A 22,878-nucleotide genomic window follows, 5' to 3' on the forward strand; every position below is an offset into this window, starting at 1 on the left:
CAAAGTGGTAAAAAATAAATAAATAAAAAACACCTCATACTCAGCTGAATAATAATAATAAAGAAAAGTCATAGCTGAGGAGAAGGAAAAATTGAAAACAAAGATGGGCACATTGGAAATGGATAGTGTAGATCAATAGCCGACACTGGGGAAAGTGTTTTGCGAATATTTTTGGGGTGAAAATGTATTAAAATTGTGCAAACAGTGGTGCAGTTGCCTCTGGCAACCAATCAACATTTGCCTAATTTTTTTAAATTAACCCCTATAGAAAATTAGCACGGCGACATGACTGGTTGCCAGGGGCAACCGCACAACTTTTTCGTCGCCATTTCCATACCAAAGTCCAAAATAAACAGCGCCGTTTTATTCATAAATTTGCAAAAATCTGTCTGTCTTTTTATTGCCTATATCATATATACCCCAGAGGAAGAGTTAAAGTGCACATACTACACTTCTTGCGCCATTTTTCACAAATGGCGGAAATTTACTCGAGCGCTATAATGACCATGAGCCACTGCTATTTTGCTTGCACTGTTAGCCCCATATGTAATAAAGATTATTATTAATAACTATCATGAGGGACGTGGTGTTTATGTTACCTCAGATACAACACCATGCACTGTGGTGGTGAACACGTCATGCTGAGGGCACTAATGAGTACAGAAAACATGGCACACGGCATTAAACAGCTCAAAGTACCTCAGAATTACTATAAAGCGCGGAGCACAGGACATTGTGCACATTATGACAAAAGACGCGCGGACTGTACGCGATGACAGAAATCCAACCTCATTTTCCCGCCACACGCAGAACCTCCAGGGTGAGGGGAAAGCGCGATCTTGATGCTGATTGGCCTCTATAACACACGTGATACATCCACTTCTGGGAGCTGTAGTCCTGCAGCAGCGTTCTTACCCGGGCATTCACTCTTTTGGAACTACATATCCCACAATGCAACGCAAAGCACAGCGAGAGCGTTCGTCCTGATGATGGCGTCATCTCCACAGTTTATAATGTTACCTAAACATGGCGTCTGACAGGTAACTTTGTGTTACTTCAGTGCTGCTTACTGGGAATGTCAAATAAATGTTGTGTTTATTTATTTACTTCGGTTTGTTCTCTTTCTGCTTTATTCAGTAGTGCCTAGCTCTATCTTTTACCTCACAGTTTGCTTCATACTATTCAGCTGTGGTAATCTGAGGAGAGTTTCCATGGCTGAAGTTGGTCCCTCATAGAAGACATGGAGATACCAGATACTGAGGTGATTTTTTTTTTTAATTATTATTTTTGGTGCACTATTGAACATGACACTATATGTTCCTGGCGTAACGTCACTCCCTCATAGTTGGGGGACAATGGCAGTATACGGCCATCGTTTTGGAGGCACGAGGCATGATAAAGATGACATTAGGTGACATTCGCTCGATGTCGTGTTGTATTCCTATGAAAAATGTGGGAAAACGTCAGTGGAAATTACTTATTTTTAGCCCGAGCGTATTGGTCTCGCTATAGTAGGGAAAACTGCAATGAGAACACAAAAATAAAAAACCTACATGCTGCTTTAAAAAAAAAAAGTAAAAAATTAGTGTACAACCACAAAAAAAAAAAAAATATATACATATATATATATATATATATGTATACCGTGTATATATATATATATATATATATATATATATATATATATATATATATATATATATATATATATATATATATACCTATATATATATATATATATATATATATATATATATATATATATATATATATATATATATATATATATATATATACCGGTATATATTTTTTTATAAATTTCACTTATTTTGCCAATTCTTTAAAATGCTGTGTCTTTTGGCACGGAAAAATTGTCAATGTCAAACATAATAATATTTTTATTATATAGTGTAAACATAAATACAAAAATCTAAAAACGACTGGACACCAAGTCAAAGAGTCCAGGTACACTCTAACACAATATTATCCCACACAAAAAACCACCACCCAGCCGCAATATACAGCTAGGCAGACTAGCCTTTTGTATTTATGTTTATACTATATAATAAAAATATTATTATGTTTGGATTATACTCTATTTGGTCTTTTTTTGTACCAGTTTTTTGTTGTTAGTTTATCTTACACATGATGCAAAAAAAAAAAGCTGCGTGTGCATGCGTTTCAATGCGTTTGCTTTGTTTATACTCATGATGGAGGTGGTGAAATCATTTCCTGGACATGCGCAGTCTGAAGTATGCATGCGCATTGAACGTATGCATATGCATGTCCTTGCGTACCAATTAGTTCCCATAGACAGTATTGCGCTGTTTTGACGCATTCGTGCCTGTGCATGATTGACGCCTCAAAAAATGCAACACGTTGCGTTCGCCGCACACCGCGAAACGACGCATGCATGCGCATGCGTACTGATGCAAACGCATGTCCCTGCATACACAATGTTAAATATATGTACGCAAGACGCATGCAGATCGGTATGCAGGTATACGCTGCGAACACATATGCTAATGTGAACCTGGCTTGGTTATGTTCACACAGAGTTTTTTTTGCCTGCTTTGAAAAATACTACTAATTTCTACTGGACAACGAAAACTTGTAATTCTTACATTTAGGCTTTTTTTTTTCACTTTTCCAAAAATGGCAAGAGGTTCAGAGAAGCCATTCTTCAGATGGTTTTCTCTAGAGAGATGCATAACATAAGTCAATTGGAAACCTAAAAAAAAATACAAACTGAGCAATTTGTGTGTTTGAAAAAAAATATATATTTTTTTAGTTATTTAACCCCTTCATGAACCCAGCTTTTTTGGTTTTGCGTTTAAGTTTTTCACTCCCCTCCTTCCCAGAGCCATAACTTTTTTTATTTTTTCATCAATATGCCCATGTGAGGGCTTATTTTTTGCGGGACAAGTTGTACTTTTGAACGACATCATTGATTTTTGCATATCATGTACTAGAAAACGCGAAAAAAAATAACAAGTGCGGTGCAATCCCACACTTGTTTTTTGTTTGGCTTTTTTTGCTAGTTTCTCTAAATGCTAAAACAGACATAATTCTGGCGTTTCTAATTTTTTTTATCGCTACGCCGTTTAGGGATCAGGTTAATCCTTTTTTTCATTGTTAGATCGGGCGATTCTGAACACAGCGATACCAAATATGTGAATATTTGAGTTTTTTTTTTATGGGGCGAAAAGGGGGTGATATAAACTTTTTTTTAAATTATTTTCATATTTTTTTTTAAAACTTTTTTTTTAACTTTTGCTATGCTTCAATAGCCTACATGGGAGGCTAGAAGCTGGCAAAACTCGATCGGCTCTGCTACATAGGAGCGATGCTCAGATCGCTCCTATGTAGCTGAATTACTGCATTGCTGTGAGCGCCGACCACAGAATGGCTCTCACAGCAATCAGGCATCAACAACCATAGAGGTCTTCAATAGGGATGAGTGAGTGAACTCATTGCTCGGGTGACATCCGAGTATTCTTTAGTGCTCGGAGATTTAGTTTTCATCGCGGCAGCTGAATGATTTACAGCTACTAGCCTGCTTGATTACATGTGGGGATTCCCTAGCAACCAGGCAACCCCCACATGTACTCAGCCTGGCTACTAGCTGTAAATCATACAGCTGCCGCGATGAAAATTAAATCTCCGAGCAGTCATAAATACTCGGAGGTCATCCGAGCATGCTCGGGAAAACCCGATCAATGAGTACACTCGCTCATCACTAGTCTTCAATAGACCTCTGGTTGTCATGCCGACGCATCGATGACCTCTGATCACGTGACGGGGGTCAGCTATGCGCTCATTTCCAGCCCGATGGCCGGAAGCGCTGGTTAAATGTCGCTTTCAGCGTTTGACATTTAACTAGTTAATAGCGGCGTATGGATCGATTAAGAAAAAAACATTTTAGTACATATTATATAAAATCTGTGTTTGGCAATGTGGATCAAGATCTCTAAAATATTAGGCCTTCTTCACAAGTCCTTATAAAACACCTATGTGAAAAATCAATACTGGTGTCATCAGTGTTTTTCATCAGTGTGTCTGATTTATCAATGGCATTTGTTTTTCTGGTATTGTTACGGTAATTAAATAAATTCCATGCCATCAGTGTTATTTATTTTTCTGGTATTGATAAATAAATTCCAAAGGTTTTAAACATTGCAATATTAAACAGGGACAGCACACGGATGTCATTTGTGTGCTGAACGTGTTTTTCATGGACCCATAGACTTGTATTGTCCCTTGTCATTTGTACTGCTGGAAATAAATGTACATGTCTTTGTGTGTTTTGCATGGACATGTGGTCCATGTAAAAACAAGGACATGTGCATAGCACCATAGGTTATAATAAGTACATGTGGTACAAGTGAAAAAAAAAAATGAATGCCACCCGTACTGGAAAGTTGGACAGGTGAAGAAGGCCAATGGGTACATGCCCACGATCAGGAATTCCTGCGGTTTTGACGCTGGGTATTTATGCAGCATCAATACTGCAGCAGCCAGATGTTACATCGCTGCTACTTCTGGATTGTGGGCACATAGCCTTAGATAGGATTTGCAGGATCGGTAGTCCGTACCTGCCAGATCAGAACCGTGCAAATCTCATCTTTAGGCCCCTTTCACACATCAGTTTTTTGCCATCAGTCTCAATCCACCACCCCCGGGTTAGCCCCCCCTTATTGAGAATTTGGGTAAAAAATGATTCCATTCGTTAGATCTTTGTTAGATCCGGTTTGATCAACCAAAACTAACGTTAGATCTCCCCTACAAAATTAGATATTTACGATCTATTTCAGGGGGGCTAACCCGTAGCTAACCCCCCCTACTTTGAAATTTGCCATTTTTTGGATGGATTCTAATAGATATTCGTTAGATCCGGTTTGATCAGCAAAAATTAATGTTAGATCTCCTTTCATTCCCGAGATATTGGGGGTGTCAGGTGGGGGGTTAGCTACAGGTTAGCCCCCCCTACTTTGAAATTTGCCATTTTTTGGATCGATTCTGATAGATATTCGTTAGATCTGGTTTGATCAGCAAAAATTAACGTTAGATCTCCTTTTATTCCCGAGCTATTGGGGTTGTCAAGTGGGGGGTTAGCTACGGGTTAGCCCCCCCTACTTTTAAATTTGCCATTTTTTGGATGGATTCTAATAGATATTCATTAGATCCGATTTGATCAGCAAAAATTAACGTTAGATCTCCTTTCGTTCCCGAGATATTGGGGGTGTCAGGTGGGGGGTTCACAATCCGTCGAATTTTGAAAAAAATGGATCCGGCGAATGATGACGCCGGATCCGTTTTTTCTCATAGACTTGTTTTAGCGACCGATGGCCTCACGTTTCATCCGTCGTTCGCCGGATCCATCGAAAATTGTTTATCCGGCAGCCGGAGACAACGGACTAAGTAACGTTTTTTGTCTCCGGCGAAAAATCGGACGACGGATCCGGCGCTGTCCGTCGTTTGCTAGAATGGAAGCCTATAGGCGCCGGATAGGTCAAATGACAGAATCCGGCGCCAGATTCCGTTTTTTTTAACTGCGCATGCTCCGATTTAATTAGGATAAAATTGGCCAGTCCCCAATTAGGAAAGGTATATGAAGCCTGCCAGGTAGGGCTTCACTCATCCATTTACCAGCAAGCAAGCAAGACAGCCCAAGACCAGCCAGCCTGAGACCAGCCAGTCACAGAGCAAAAACCTGCCAGCCACAGAGCCTACCAGGCCAACCAGCCACAGCCTACCAGGTCAGCCAGCCAGCCACTGCCTATACCAAGCCAGCCAGCCACAGCCTACCAAGCCAGCCAGCCACAGCCTACCAGGCCAGCCAGCCACAGCCTACTGTCTTGCTGTCCTAATGTCTTCTGGGAGCCCTCCCTCGCATCGTCAGCGCAGCGAGGTAAATATCGTTTTTCTTTTTCTATCAGAGGTGCTTTCAGAAGGAGACGGACGGGGTGGAGAAATACCCGGAGTGAACTCACATTTTGTAAGTTTCTTACATGCCACATAAAACCCAGATCATTACAGACATCACGGTACATACAACACATAAGCCTACATCCAGGCACGTAATGTTACCTTTTTTTTTTTTATTTTTTTTTTAGTCTTCCGATTCTGGGGCTCGACGTAGAGGTCCTCAAAGCACCTCCCAGGGTCGTCGGGGCGGTCACCATCGAGTAAGTACTTTTTTTTAATTTTTTTTATTTTTCCACTTCATGTTGATGATTTGAATGTAATGTTTTTGTCTTTTTTTTAACAGGCTTCACAGCGTGCTCCCGACTCTGACGGTGAGGAGGTCAGTCTAGATATCGACCTCCTCATCGATCTAGTCCGAGAGCGGGAGCCGCTGTGGAATATGGGGGAGGGGACCGCAGCCACACTAATCTTGGTGTGACCAGTCAGCTCTGGGAGGAAGTTGTGGAACATTATGAGGACCTTGAGGTTCGGGTCCAGAATCAAAGGCGTAAGTATTCACAGTTCAGTAACTTATGTTGCTGGATGTAATGTGTTGTATACTAACCAATTTGTGCTTTCACTTTACAGGGAAAAGAGTTATCAAGTAGTGGCAGTCACTCGGGGATCGCTTCGAGAAGGAGTTTAACAAGGAGATGCAGGCCCCGAGTTGATCGTGAGGTCGCAGGAGCAAGTACAAGTATGCTAGAGCCTTGTCTTTCCTCCGGTCCACTAAGGTTAGCAGAAGGTAAATATTCCCCACCCCATTTACGAAATAAAAATGTTTACATGTGTAACCTTCTTTTTTTTTTTTTTTTGGTTTCTGCCAGGGCCAAGCAATAACAATATATTTAATTACATTTTTTTTTCTTTGTTTCACAGCACCGTCTGCAGCACTCGGGAGCCTGCAGAGTTGAACCCTTCTGAAGCGATTCCACAGGAGTCCGCCACCGGGGACCACTTCGACAGACCCGACCCATCTGTACCTTCCCTGCCTTCCCTCACATCTGGTCCCTCGGTCCCATCCACCAGCGCTGGAGCGTCGAGGCAGACTTTGTTACATGAAGCTGCTGGTGAGGATGTAGCTTTTCCTTTACCCCACCCCTCTGACACTGCTGCCACCTATAGAACACCTTTGGGTTCTGGGCGGCAGCGCCAGAGGGGTCAGGAAAAGAGTTATGCGCCCGAGTTCTTGCATCTAAATGCTTCCATCCAGAACTCGCTCAAACTCTTCAAAGGGAACAAAAAAAATCCAAACAAATGTGGCGCTAAGCACCTTCGGATTTTTCGAATGCATCCACTTCCAGTGAAAAATGTTAATAAAAATTAATTTATTTTCTCAAAATAAAATATATTTGTAAAATATTTTTAAAATAGTACAACGCGTTTCGGCTGCTATTATTACAGTGCAGCCTTCATCAGGTAGCAAAAAAAACAAAAATAACAGACCTACAATAAGCACTATAAAGTTTATAGTGCTTATTGTATGTCCTTTTTTTTTTTTTTGCTATTTGATGAAGTGGTTGCATTCGAAAAATCCGTAGGTGCTTAGCGCCACATTTGCTTGGAGTTTTTTTTTTTCCCTTTGAAGTCGCCACCTATGTGGATCCGAAGCAGGATCAACACATAGTTCTCCAAAGTGAGCTGCACACCTTATTGGATTATACAACATACGGAGAAGAGTTGCCTAAAGAATTGATTCCTTGAGAATCTCAACGTGCATTTCTTACCGATAAAAGGTGAGCATAACCACAATTTAAATATTTTCTTTAACTGTTGGTAAAAACGTATTACGCTCAGAGGAAACGCCGCACTTGTCTCTCTTTTTTTTTTTTTTCTCTCTTTCACTATCAGACGCTCCGCCGGTGAAACTGAGAAGCTGGAAATACGTGTCAATTCTCCGGATGATGTGTCCAATCCGTTCTACCAAAAAATCAAAGTTCTCCGCTTTCATGCGAACGTAGTTACCAAACATATACAATGTAGAATACACCCCACGTGTCATTCTCTGTGCAGTACTTGGGTGGATCCAAATACGACGCTGGTGCAGACGCATGATGCGCTGTCTTTCTCGCTCCTTTTCGAGAACAATCGCTGCCAAACGATTCACCTCTAAAGTGAAATCCACATAAATCTTCATAATGTTTACCATGTGCTCTACTACTTGTCAAAGATGGGCTGCAGAAACACTGTATGTATAGGTTTTCATTAGCCAATAAAGTTTGGGAGCTTCCCATGGGCGTTTTTAAAAAGATGGATCCATCGTAAAATGGATGAAAAACTGATGCGACGGATCCGTTGCATCAGTTTTTCATAATTTTCGACGGATCCGGCGATCCAATGGGTTGTGACTGATGGCAAAAAACTGATGTGTGAAAGGCGCCTTAGGCCCCTTTCACACGCCAGTTTTTTGCAGTCAGTCGCAATCCGTCGAATTTTGAAAGAAAACAGATCCGGCGACTGATGCCGCCGGAACCGTTTTTTTCTCATAGACTTGTATTAGCGACGGATGGCCTCACGTTTCATCTGTCGTTTGCCGGATCCATCAAAAATTGTTTGTCCGGCGGCCAGAGACAACGTACTAAGTAACGTTTTTTTGTGTATGTCGAAAAAAACATACAGCGACGGATCAGTCGCCATCCGTCTTTTGCTAGAATGGAAGCCTATGGCGCCAGATCCGTCAAACGACGGAATCTGGCTACGGATTCAGTTTTTTTTTTAACTGAGCATGCTCCGATCCAATTAGCCAGATCCGCTAGTTGGATCCATCCAAAAAACAGATCTGTCGCATCAGTTTTTCACAATCTGCGACAGGTCTGTCGAGCCAATGGATTGTGATTGACGGGAAAAAACTGATATGTGAAAGGGGCCTTACCGCCTTCATCTCTAGTTGCTCTGCTGGCTAGTAGGCCTGGCAAAACATCAGGCGTATACCACAATGCAGCAGTAACATAAGGTTGAGCCTACTAACCACAGATTCAGATAGGAGTAGAAACTCTGACATGTCCTGCAAATCCTTTGCTCATCTGTATTAATAATTTTTCAATTTTCAGTGTGTCATCTCGTGTATTTTTTTCCTATATGAACAGTACAATTAGGGTCCTTCAGACTTTAAGTCCTTGGCTACAGTCACACTATTAGTATTTGATCAGTATTAGATTTTCTCTCAGTATTTTTAAGCCAAAACCAAGTGAGGAACAATCGGAGGAAAAGTCTGATAGAAACATATGCACCACTTCTGCATTTGTCACCCACTCCTGGTTTTGGCTTACAAATACTGATCAAATACTGATAGTGTGACCGTAGCCTTTATCTCTCAATACATTTGCACTTTTCGGCTCAATCACCAAGCACTGTAAAACTCTGCAATGCAACATATCTAGGAAAAGCGTGATGGAGGTAGCTGCGGATTGCTAGCTAGTCCGGAACCTGTCCCCAGAGATGCTCCCTCAATCGTAATCCTCACAAGCCACATCCATATCTATCAGAAGCTGCCTAATTATAGAGCTCTGAGATTTTAATGGCTCACTGAAATTTACATGCAGTTGGAAGTATGAATATTCCTAAGCTCCCAGTGAAAATATCAAATGATTGGCTTTAGAATCGATGAATTATAATGTTGCATTTCATTTGCAGAGGTTGGCGCCCCAGAACGCTCAGCGCACATCATTACTTATGGAATGAACGCCGTTTGTCATTAAGCATTTTGCATTTTACGATTCGTTATCGCTTAGACGTCACTCAATCTTTACATGTACCTCTATACGGAACTGCAGAAAAACACATCCAAACAAATATAAAAATGTATCCTGTGGAGGAAATGACCACCTCTTTATGTCATGTTGAAGCTTTTCACATTTCATTTCTCTACACTTTGCACGTCCTGTTGATATTTTTCACTGGGTACTTTACGCAGTATTTTTTTTCCTATCGTCTTCGTCTTCTTGTTTTAATATATATGTTTCTCTAGCCTCTTGGAAAGATCCTTATATCTAGGTGCTGAAGATAAGGAGCTGTTGGAACTGCGAAGCAAGCAGCCCTCAAAAACAGAGGGGCCCGTTATAAATCCCGCTTTATTTTATGAACAAATAAATGCTCAGATAAAATATTCGAGGATCGTTGCTTGAATACTTGCCATAGGAGCGCTACTGTTATAGCCACGGTGACATTAATTTACTGCAATGTGCCGTAGGAAGAAGAAGGAAGGAGGGAGAAAGACATTAAAAGAGAAAAATTACTATCCCTCGGATTTATTGGGATTGGCCTTCCTCATTTTCAGCCATCATTAGTTGATTAGGTGCTGATGACAGTATGGACGAACGCGCTAGGATAGTTGGCTACAAAGGGCCCTGAAGGTACTCCGTTAATTGAGATGATGTTCATATTCCTAGTTACTGAACATAAACCGCAGTGAAATGTCTAAAACAAAAAAGAAAAGAAAATACTCCTGTGTAACAAACCACCTGAACTTTTGTCTTGTTTCTGAGCAGAACCAGAAATTTGAGTACCTAAGGACAAGGGCCATAAAAACATCTTCAGTTTCCTTTTTTTCTTTTTAATTAGGCTAAGTTAATAATATGGCTAAGAATATCATGCTTTTTTTCTTTACATGAAATTTATCTCTAAAGATTACATTGCGTAAAATAGACTTCTTACAACATTCTTAAAGAAGCTCTCCAAGCCAATTTCTTTTATCCCCTAATCTTTTTTATATGTGTCTATAATATAGTGTAGTGCATTAAAAATACTTATCGCTTGCCATCGTTTCCAGTCCTCTATTGGGTTTTGTGGCTGCTCCTCATCATTGCCGGCTCACACAGGGAATTCTGTATGGTCCATGCTTCTGTCAGTGAAGTTAACTCCATAGACTTACATTGTGAAAGCAACTTCTGGTCCTGACATAAACCACTGTGATCTAGCTAATCTGGTTTGAAGTCATGTTATTCAATATAAGACCGGAGCAGCACAGGAAATAGTGGAAGATTGCGATTGCCGAGTATTTTAATGCAATTCTGCTACATTGCACACCCTGAAAAAGGATTAGGGGCTAAAAACTTTACAGGGACTGCTTCTTAGACTGAGTCAGTCATCTCTGAATATCCATATCAAACTAAGCACAAAACTTGTAGAAAAAAAATACCTTTCTTTTAAAGATCCGCACGATAATTTTTAACAAAGTTTTTCTTTCATCAATATGCTATCTTGGTGCTTGGAGCACCATGGGATGGCCATGTCATCTGGAGCAGGCAGATTTTGTCAGCTATGTCCGCTGCATTGAGTGACAATGCTGGCTTCACTTAAGCCAGGGCTGTCATTTTTTTAAATCTCACATGTGCGTTGACACAGACAGAAGAGGTCTCCTGCACAAGAACAGTATATTGGCCCTTTGCAGTCTAATAGCTCATCATAATGCACAATTGCACCTGTTTTAGAGGTGAAAATCGTCCCCCTAACCGCTTTGTCACCTGTACAGCTGCACAGGTTGCACAAAATGTATGTCCACCGTACATAGAGACAGCAAGTGCCCAGCGAAAGACTGTTGTGCACATGCGCCGAGAATGTGATGTTTTTTGCTCAAAGTTCCCTACAAGAATATGTATGGTACTTACTGTATTTTAAAGAAAAAATGGCATGTCCACTGTACTGTAGGATGTGACCGCTATCCTGATGTTGCCTTTACATGTTCTTTCATTTTTTGAGTCTGGACAACAAATGAAGGGGGGAGGACAGCAATTAAAACTATATGGGACGGCTCATAAGAATCACTTTGTACAGAGACATTTGTGTTCCCATGCTATAGGTTTTCTACATCTCTACCATCATACTTTTCTCATGATATGCCTTCACCACTTCACTTCTAGTTCTGTTTCAGTTCCTTGCTGCTTCTCTTTCTTTTATGTTGCCTTTTTACATCACATTTACCTTTTATGGTTGGTGTATGCATATTGTACATATATTTGTATGACTTCTGATCTTGTAGGAATGCACTACTTGCACTTACTACCTTTTTTTTCACTGTGTAGGTATGCCTACCAGTTTGATGGACGCTAGAAGGACACTTTTTTGGTCTCGATTAAGTTGATGAGGACCCAAAGTTACGGTGGGTTTGTACTAGTTTATGTCATTGAATGACAACCAACGATCAGTGATTTGTAAGCCAATTGCATTTCCATGCTCACAGAATTACCATCTGTATGCATAGGAAGCACATCTACTGTATATACGCAGGACAATAGGCTGCAGCGAGCATAAGAAAAATTTCACCCTTCGAACGAGTATTTTGGCGATTGGCTTAGACGGGCAGATAGAAAGGAAATGAGTGTTGCTTAGAAAGCTTTTTTTCCGATAGTTTTCCATTGTAATGCACCTTGATGTCTGAAGCATGAACCAAGAGCTTTCCTGGCTCGTAATGCAAAGTTGCACTGGAACTATATAACAGAATCTTATGAATTAAACTAATACCAGAGTTTTACATAGTTGTATTTGGTAAAATATGCCTCTTGTGATGACCGATACCTTATTCTTGTTTAATGTACAGATTATTTGCATTCACTGGGTACAGAATCTGGAATTGTAGTTTTAAATTACTTTGAATGGTTCCCGTGCAGAATTGGATCTCCGGTGAGTACTCTCATTTCATTGTATTTTTGTATTTTGAAGCATTTTGCATTAAAGGCTTATGGTATCTATCCTCAGGGTAGGTCATAAATACCACATGGGTGAGGGTCCAGCATCTGGCAGCCAGTCCAATGGGCTGTAATCAGCTCTTTGGGCAAAAGTGTGTAAACCGTGAAAGGAGCTGAAGAACATTTAGCGACCATTGCTGAGGACTGGAGATCAGCTCCTATTTAAATGAATAGGATAATATATTTTTCCTTGTTGCCCCAATTAACTGTACAGTAGGTTAGGTGCACTAGAGTCTGTGGCCAGTGTTGATCGTATCTACTCAATTGGTTTACTCCCAATGATGGTGACAGCCTGGATGGAGCATCCATCCATCATAGGGACCCAATGCAAAAAATGTTAATCACAAGGTTTCCCTTTTTTAACTTTGCATAGGAAAACTTTCGTTTTCAAGCATCCTGATTTTTACGCTACTGAAAAAAACAGTACCAGTGTTATCCATGTATGCGTGTGTCATTCGTGTGCCATCGATGTTTTCGTGTGTGTCATCCGCCTGCTGTCCATGTGACATGTACCGGAATAGAATGCGGATTTGTGAAAAAACAAAAACAGCTGGCATCAAGACCTAGTGTTAGTAATGGAGAGGAGTCTGTCAGACTCCTAACCTAGTAAAATAATTTTACACTCCCCGACACTTTCCCTGGTTCACCAAATTATTTACACAAAAACAAAAAAACACGCAGGTCCGACGTAGGCCTTGGAATCTGACATAGTCCACAAATGGATACCTGATGAAAAGAGAGACATAAAAACAAAACACTGTCCCTCGTTAGTCAATTTATTAGAAAAAATTTTTCCCACGCAGGTCCAATGTAGTTTGTAGTTCCCCGAATCTGGTGACTGTGAATAGCAGTGACGTTACTGCTATTCACAGTCGCCGGGTACTGATGTCACCGCTCATGAGTTGCAGGTTCATGCTATGACCCTGCGGCTGTGAATAGAGGTGGCAACAGTGAATAACAATAACGTTAGTGCTGTTCACAGTCGCTGGGGCCGTATTTGGAGAACGTTGGACTACTTCGGACCAGCGTGGTAAAAATCTTTTCTAACGAATTGATGACTATGGGACAGTGTCTTGTTTTGTTTCTCTATTTTTATGTTTTTTCGGTTTCCATTTGTGGACTACTTCAAACCTGCATGTTTTTTTTAAACATATTGGTGAACCAGAGAATGTGTCAGGGAGAGTTTAGTCAAGCAAAATATTTTTTGGTATGGGTGTATTTGTTTTTTTTGATTACTGGGTTAATAATGGGGGCGTCTGATAGACACCTCTCCATTATCAACACTATGGCTTGATGCCAGCAATGATTTTTGACAAGTCACAGCTGATATCAACCCCAAGCCCCATTACCCCAATTCCCAAAGCATCAGGTCAATAGGAAAGTGCCGAGGCAAAGCACCAGAATTGGCACAACTAACATGATGCACCTTTTCTGGGGCGGCTGTGGACTGGTATATTTAAACTGGGAAGGGCGGAATAACCATAGACCTTCCCATAATGTTAATATATGCCCACAGCTGTTTGCTTTACCTGCTGCTTATCAAAAATTGGGAGGACCCCATGTCATTTTTTCATTTATTAGCTTAATACATGTACACTAAACTATACACGCAAGGCACTAATTATGTATCTCACAGATATCTATCTAACTAACTGTCTACCCTATATCTATCTATCTATCATCTATTTACCACATATCTATCTCTGTCTTTGCACATCTTTAACACCCAAACATCTGAATTTCTGTTCTGCATTCTATTACAGTACATGTCACACGGACGACACGGGGATGTCACATATTATGTAATCCAGGTGTGGGACGTATTGACATCCGTAAAAAAGGGACATGTATACGTGTGGGTCAGCCTCATGGATTATAATAGTGAATGAAAAATGACACTACACGTACTGGAAACACTGACGTGCGAAGGAGGCTTTACCTAAAGGTGTGCAACTCGAGATTTTGTACACTCAACTCTACAAATTACACCTTCATTCTTTTTAGTTGATGAATTACAAAATCACCTGACTTTATATTTGGTGCAAATGTTTATCTTATTGACCCAAAATGCTTAAGTTGGAGTGACAATCTGCAAGGCATTGATATTGCTCATTCATTTACTATTAGGAGCAATAATACACCCAAGTAGGAATTACTGTTCATAAAGAAGACCCTTCACGAGCCCGTGTTAAAGTGCTTCCATTATATACCCTGAAAGTCAGGAAAGCCTGAGTTATAGTTTCCGCTAATAAATGAGTAATTACATATGTAAACTTTTTCAAAGTGCTGCGTTGCCGTGTTGTGAAGTCATTGTCTCCGAAATAGCCGTGTAATAAATTAACTTGTCAAGAAGATACGACATGTAATAATGGTATTCTGCCTGTCCAATATGCAAATAAACTTCGGATTTACACAACTATTCAATTTTCCCTTTGCCTAAACCTCCAATTAAAACTGACAAAGATTAGCTCTTTAACCCTTTATTATCCCGAAAGCGGATTACAGCCGTTCGCAGGCCTTTAAACATCGCAGCGACGTGAGGTAAGGAATGGGTTAATGCATATTTCATACCGCAGCATTGTACTTGTTTACATGAACGTAACTCTTAAGTCTATTGGGGAAAATGACCATCTGAAATCATTGGAGCGGCAAAGCTGAGCTGGAATTCATCTCAAAATAAGAAACAAAGGCGTGCATATTTAGAGTCGTCCGCATGTTTTGCACATTCACTTTTATATGATTCATATACTGTAGTTAGCACAGCCTTTGTGATCATTGATCTATGGCATGTAGCTGCATCTTTATCCTAATGCATTGTTTTAAAATAAAGGTATTTTAATGATTATTGATGAATACTGCAGCATTCAGATGGACAGACATCATGGGAGCAGCTGTCTGACAGATGGTTAGATTTCCAGCTGGTTTTGGCGTAATCCTTGATTCTTATTATCCAACACCTGACATTCTTCTTTCATCAGTCCAGCAGCTTTGCTTCTATGGTGTTGCACATACTGACCATTGGCGTTGAGAAGAACGATTTGCAGGGCCCTGGTTCAGCGGCCATGACTATATTCAGCGGACATCTTTCAAGATCCCCATGAAGCTCTTTCTACCTGCTGGCATCACCATGCCTCTTCTGATTAGAAGTCCTACCACGATGATGTTACATGTGCCCAGCTGATCGATTTATGATCTGCTTATTTTGTTGGCTAATTGAAAATAAGTGGCAATCAGCTAAAGGCCTTGTTCACACAGCTGTATTTTGCAATATGTATATGCAACGCTATGCCCAAATTAACCAAGATGTTCAGCCTCATAAGCATATGTAACTAATGGAAATGGAGGCACAGATTTTGCAGTGTACATTCATTTATTGCATTTTTGTGGAACCACAGTACTAAGACCCCTCAAGCAGGGTCGGATTGGAATGCCAGAGGGACGCAGGTGCTACCTCCAGTTAGACCCAAGACACGTGGAAGCTGACCCAATGGAGCAGGTGGACTGGCTGGTATTGCAGGTAGCTAAGCAATCGTCAGGCGGAAGAGTCAGGTAGCGGGCTGCAGCGGGTATGAACTGGTGCCGGAAGTTCAGGCACACTGAGAAGACAAGCGGAATTAGTAGAATACTGGTTGAATGTGGACACCAAGGTACGGGGAACCTGGGAATAGCAGCAGGAAGCACTTGTTGCTCAGGCACCTCCCTAGGGGCAAAGGTGTCTGAAATAATACAAAACACTCAGCCATTGGCTGAAAGCTATTTTGAAAATGGCACGCTGTCTCTTTAAGAGGCCGGGAGTGTGTGCGCACCCTTAAAGACGTGCCCGGAGACCTGCGGGGCGCTTGCAGAGTTCAGGAAGCAACAGCAGAGGCAGACAGCACGGGAGATAAGACGGAAGCCCAAGGAGGACTTCCTCCCCGCCGGGTACCACGCAGAAGCCGTGATCCCGATGCAACAGGTAAGGACCGGGGAGCAGAACGGAACGGACGTGCTACAGCATATATGAGCTTGTATGTTTAGATCATAAAGCCGGTGTTTAGTATGGCTATTGTAGTTTGTATTCAGGTAGGCATCTAAATATCGAACTCCCCTTTCCATTAAACCTGTTAGGAAATCAGGGTCCTCAGCTTGGAACCCTTTTCATCTGGTGCAAAGCATCAATGCAACTATGAATTACCCAGAGTCTCCGGTTTTTAAAAGGAAATCGTTTAACCCTATATTTTCTCTACTACTTCCACCGCAGTGAAAAACATGAGATAATAATTGCCTATTTTTCTAAAAATGGTTATCCACTTGGAATCATTATGCAGGCTCATTGGAAAGAGCTTACAACGTCCATTCAATATACTCACCCCCTTTTCTCGTTTTATTGTTTAAAGGAGTTTTACATTATCATTATTTTTTTATTCTATGGGAAATGGAAGGTTAAAAGCAAAAAAAAAAGCTGTATGTACCCGCTGCTGCTTTTACAACACCAGCCTAGGACGGCAGCTATCAAAACCAGTGCAGAAACTGGGCTTAGCAGTCATGGCGATGTCGACTGCACAAGAAAATAGTAAATATCTGTTTTGCATTATTGCTACCTTATTTGGACTCTTCTTCGCAACCAAACTCCTCCAAGACAACAATACCTTTTTAAGAGGGGAAGAAAGCCTTCCATAGCAATAGTATTTGTATTTCTTTTTTTTATGAAAACATCTCAAAGCTGTAGTGTTGAGGACACTATGTAAAAAAATAACAACTAACACTTCCTGTGTTGACCTGTTAACAAATGCTGAAGATTCTGATTACTATCAGATAGACAATGAAATGACTTCATGTAATGGCGACAGACCATACCTCATTTCTGCCTATTTAGATGAATTGCCCTTATGCACTAGGATGAGCAAGGTCATTTTTTTTTCTTCCTTTTGTTGGGACTGGACAAAACAAACAAGATTTTAAGTGAATGACAGACTTTCCTATAGCTCCATCGGGGTTATTCTTAATTGTCATAATGAACTGCAAAACACTGTGACCTTCGGAGGCGTCCGGTGAAGAGGGAAAAAAAAAGAAAAAACACTCCATATATTTAAAGGTAACAAATGATTCATGGCAGCTTAGCAGAAAGGCCTGTGGGTCTTCTCTTCCTGTGCGAATATTTTTTTTTTCTGCATTACAAACCCTAACATTAAATTGTGATAAATGGAGAGCGGAGGCTATTCATACAAATCAATGGCTTTAGTGTATGTGTCATTAGCTTGAGAGATGCAGGCAGCGGTCAGTACTATTAATCATGCGATGATCCGCTGTCTTCAACTGGATGCAAGTAGATGCTTAAGGAAGGTTGAGGAATTAAATTATCTGTGTGTTTTGTTTTATATATTCACCTGGTAATGGTGCAGGAAGATGGGACTCAGTATGCAGGAGAGCATCCCCCCACCACCTTTTCTGACTTTGTGTGTGAAAGTTATTATTAATTTTGCTTTTTTTTAATAATAAAATAAAAACATTATATCCCGTTGTAAATGCGTCTGTAGCTTCTGTAAGGACACAATGGACAATGACATGCACACCGCGGTATTGCACATCAGGATGCAATAAAATAAATATTGCAGCAGTGATATCAGTTATATTTCTTTATATTTATCCATAAAACACAGAGGGCTCTTTTTATTTCATCTTTATTGAGTCTAGGGCTACATAGAGCTGACGCGATCAGGAGTAATACTGTGCCTTACAGTATTCCTCCCTCACATCCTATAAATCTAGTGTTCACTAACCCATGACCATGTTCTTCATTCCGGTAACTCGCCGTTGTATGGGGTATGATTACAATTTAATATATTACCGATAGAGTTCATTTTTGGCACTATGACAGGGATACGTGAAAGAATTAGAGGTGTTTTGGAGGGGGAGGACTGAGTCTTGAAATCGCCAAACTAAAATGTGCAAATGTTGCTCGTGTTGTATGGATTTATCATAATACCACACAGCGAGAAACAGGTTTTCAGCTTGGCAGCATATATCTTCATTTTACGGGGTTGGTAGAAGCTTTGGGGTAGATTAATATTCCAGAGTCGGACTGTTCCTCCTGGAAGTTATATATCAGAAATAACTCAACATGTTTAGCACTGGAGGCAGCCATTTTGTTGAAGCCATTTTTGTTTTGAAAGGTTGTGTGTCATTGCCATTTAAGTGGATGAGAGAAAAAATGCAGTACTTGGCAGTGGGCACTAAACAATGTGAACTGCCTTACATTTATGTGTCACCAGAGCAGATGTCAACTGATTATTGGGGGTGCCACATGTGAAACTTCCTACCAATCTTATATTATTGACCCATTGTACAGATAGGTCATCAACGTTTTAGTCCCGGACAGCCCCCTTAAATTATGCAATATAACATTCAGTTAGTAGTAGTAGACTACGTCTCAGTGTCTTCCTCCAGTAGGCGTACCCTCCCGAAAATTTTGCATGTCAGAGCACGCGTTCAGACTGCTGGCACAATTACAGTGTATGGCCCCGTCGGTGCTTACTTCCGGATCCCATTTAGCTTGGAGTTATTATTATTATTATACATTTTTATAGCGCCATTTATTCCATGGCGCTTTACATGTGAATACGGGGCAAATATAGACAAATACATTAAACATGAGCAGATAACAAGGCATACGAGTACATAAGGAGGGAGGACCCTGCCCACGAGGGCTCACAGTCTGCAGGGGGTGGGTGAGGATACACTAGGAGAGGGAAGAGCTGGCTGTGCGGCTGTTCAGTAGGTTGAGGATCACTGCAGGCTGTAGGCTTGTCGGAAGAGATGAGTTTGGACGTATGCTCCAACTGGACCAGCGAACGTGACCCTAGATGCAATATGAAAGCACCCTAATGCTCATAGATTTTCATCTTGGCTCAGTCGGATTTCCTTGGCTATTTGGTCTTATCTAGTCAACCATTAGCCAGGTAGAATGGAAATTGTTGATTTTTCTTTCAACAATCGCTGCAGTGAAGAGACTAGGCCTGGCCTGATATTGACATATTGTGGGATTGGCATCTCTAAAGTGATTGCTTAAAGGAAGGAGCAAACGTCTTATTTCCTGTCATCATCTCATTAATGCTCCGCTCAGAAATAAGCCAGTTCCTTCGCACAGAAGAACCTTGACAAGTTTTATGAACAGAGGTTGAAAGAAACATTAAACTAATTTGACCGCACATGAGCCGCATAGTTCGGCTTGTTAGAAGAAATGCATATTTCCCAGACTGGCTAAATGTATTTACAGATATGTACAGAGCCAAATCCTGGCCTCTCAGTTTCAGCTTATAATTTTCTTCTGATAATAAAAGTAGGCAAGAAATAGGATGAAATGTGTGTTCAGTACATCATGTAGTCTGAGGATCTGCATTTCTATGTACATGTTATTAAAGCAATCCTTTATGTGGTGGGGTATATCACGTACCACGATCAGAGGGTCTCTTCAATGGGGTTTCCCACATGATAGAGGTGGTAAATGACTGATCCCTGGAACCGCACAAATCATGGGAATATGGGTTCTGACTATATAGCAGTCAGTGTTAAATGGATTGGGATGGTCACATGACCAGTGCAGCTTTTATGGTTCTATTAGGGATGGCCAAATACAGTACTATTCTAGTTCCATAGAAATTAATGAATCAGGAGTGTCCATTTGAAAACATGAAAGCTCTGAGTGACAACCGCTAATGGCAGCCATTGCAGTGCCTATAGGTAGCCTGAAGGTCATTATATTAATAGGTTAAATAGCAGTAGGAGGCGATCACCACAGCAGAGGCACAGAATAGTTCTCTCATGTTATGTGCTAATTGTTGAACTTTGTGTAATGGCCACTAGAGATAACAGTAGGGACATAATTTACTTCTATCATGTTCTCAATATTTTATTGCTTGTGTAACGTGATTTTATTTTTTTACTGTAAGGGTAATGTGACCACAAATATAAATTTATGGTTGTATTTACAGTGATTTATTCTTATGATAGATTTGTGCAGTTTCTATAACCTTTTAGATTATGTAGTCTTTGCAAAAAGTATATCGGAACTTAATGTCAAAGGTCTTTAGTAAAAGAAGTTTTCCATATGTGGGGCTGTACCAGGAACTGCCACTCTGTCCCATTTTATAAGAATGGAAGCAGTGTTTTTCAGGAGCCAATGACAGCACCACGAGAGGGGAATCCGCCCTTCAGGGACAGGAAACCTACAGACATAAAAAGGGCGGCACCTCTCTCCCGAATCAGTTGGATTACAGAGCATGAGAGGGCCTCCCTGGTTAGTAGCACATAATCAACTTTAAATATGGTAAAATTCACCATGTGAGTAAACTTAGAACTTAAAGGAAAGGCAAGTGTTGACCCATACGAGAAAGGGGAGGGAATATAAGGGTGCTGTCATGGGCTCCTGAAAAACACCGCTACCGGTAATTAGCTTCCGTATTTATTCAGTCGCAATGACAGCACAAGAGACTTTCAGAGAAGTAAAATAGATTAGGGAGGGACAACTGCTTCAAGCACCCTTCTCCCAAACGTGAGATCGGAGGAGCTACCCAGATCCAGACTATAGTGTTAAAAGAAAGTAGATGGAGAAGACCATGTGGCTGCCTTACAAATGTCTTTAATCGACACCTCTGACCTCTCCACCCAGGATGTTGCCATGGCTCGAGTGGAGTGAGCTTTTATACCGTCCGGGATCTCCATGCCACCTGCTGTATAAGCTAAAGAGATCGCCTCCCTGATCCATCTAGCTAGCGTGTTTTTGGACACTCTAAGCCCCTTCCTAACTCCCTGAAAGGATATAAATAAGGAACTGTCTTTCTTCTAAGTGTTTGTAGCTGAAATATACCTAAGAAGACTCCTTCTTACATCTAAAGAATGGAATTAATGTTCCTTATCATTTGTGGGATTAAAACAGAACGAAGGTAGAACAACTTCCTGCAATCTATGAAATTTTGAAACTACTTTTGGAAGGTAAAGAGGATCAGGCTTCATAATAACTCTATCCTCTCTAAACTGTATGTACGGAGGTTGTCTAGATAGAGCTTATAGATCACTAACCCTCCTTGCGGATGTGAGCGCAACTAAAAAGGCTGTTTTTAAAGACAGGATTTTTATTGGGGAAGAATTAATAGATTCAAATGGAGCTTCCGTTAAAGCTGAGAGCACAAGATTTAGATCCCATGGAACTAATTTTTGTTTAATAATTGGCCTGGACCTACTTGCTGCCTTGAAGAACCTAGCTATCCAGTGATTGCGGGCTAAATTACTATTGTATAGTGCCCCTAGAGCCGACAATTGAACCCTGAGATTGCTTGTAGCTAGACCCATTTCTAACCCTTTCTGCAAGAATTCCAAAATTTGGTTAATACAGACTTTCTGGTTAATCTGTTCTCCCGAGACTGCTAAGAATTTTTTCCAAATTCTGACAAATGTTCGTTGTAGAAACCTTCCTACTCCTTAGTAATGTATTTACAAGGTCTCGAGAAAACCATTTCCCCCTTAGTAATGACCTCTCAAATTCCACGCCGCTAGATGTAAATTGGCCACTCATGGATGGAGAATTGGACCCTGGGAGAGGAGATCTGGTATTTCTGGGAGAATCCAAGGCTGGAAAATAGACATCTTCCTCAGCCAGGGAAACCATGATCTTCTGGGCCAGAACGGGGCTACCAGGATTACCCGGGTCCTGTCCTCGCGTACCTTCCTCAGAACTATCGGAATTAAGTTTAGAGGGGGGAAAGGCATAAGCGAGACTGAAGTGCCATGAGATTAAGAGAGCGTCCACCACATACAGATTCTCTCTGGGATTTAGGGAGCAGAATCGATGTAGTTTTCTGTTTTCTCGGTTGGCAAAAAGATCTATGTCTGGGCACCCCCACAATTGCACGATCTGATTGAAGATGGTCTGATTTAGTGTCCAATCTCCCTGTCCGAGTTTGTTGCAGGTTATATAGTTGGCCATAATATTGAGCTTTGCTTTTATATGAAGAGCCGTAAGAGATAGTAGATGATTTTCGGCCATCTGAAAAAAAAAACATCCGCGACCTCCATTAACGAACCGGACCGAGTACCTCCTTGATGGTTAATGTAGGCTACGGTTACCTGGTTGTCTGAGAAAAGCCTGACGTGACAACCCTGTAGGGGTATAAGGAAACTACTTATAGCTCGTTCTACCGCTAATAATTCTTTTAGGTTGAATGATGAATTCTGTTCGGATTGAGACCATAGT

The 22,878-nt window shown here is 40.9% G+C and overlaps 1 long non-coding RNA gene across 2 annotated transcripts in view; it reads left to right on the forward strand.

Moving 5' to 3' along the window:
* The first annotated feature begins 969 nt into the window (after positions 1-969).
* The window catches only part of LOC138649158 (uncharacterized), a 494,230-nt gene continuing 472,321 nt past the window's right edge, over positions 970-22,878 (forward strand). Inside the window, exons 1-5 of one of the 2 annotated variants that reach the window (XR_011315254.1) lie at positions 970-1,040; positions 1,138-1,261; positions 11,988-12,064; positions 12,503-12,585; positions 15,629-18,135. This is a non-coding gene — a long non-coding RNA (uncharacterized lncRNA). Of the gene's footprint in view, positions 1,041-1,137; positions 1,262-11,987; positions 12,065-12,502; positions 12,586-15,628; positions 18,136-22,878 lie in introns of those variants that run through there. The other variant, XR_011315253.1, reaches the window with a different exon arrangement.

This window comes from Ranitomeya imitator, chromosome 9 (assembly GCF_032444005.1).
Source record: "Ranitomeya imitator isolate aRanImi1 chromosome 9, aRanImi1.pri, whole genome shotgun sequence".
NCBI lineage: Eukaryota > Metazoa > Chordata > Amphibia > Anura > Dendrobatidae > Ranitomeya > Ranitomeya imitator.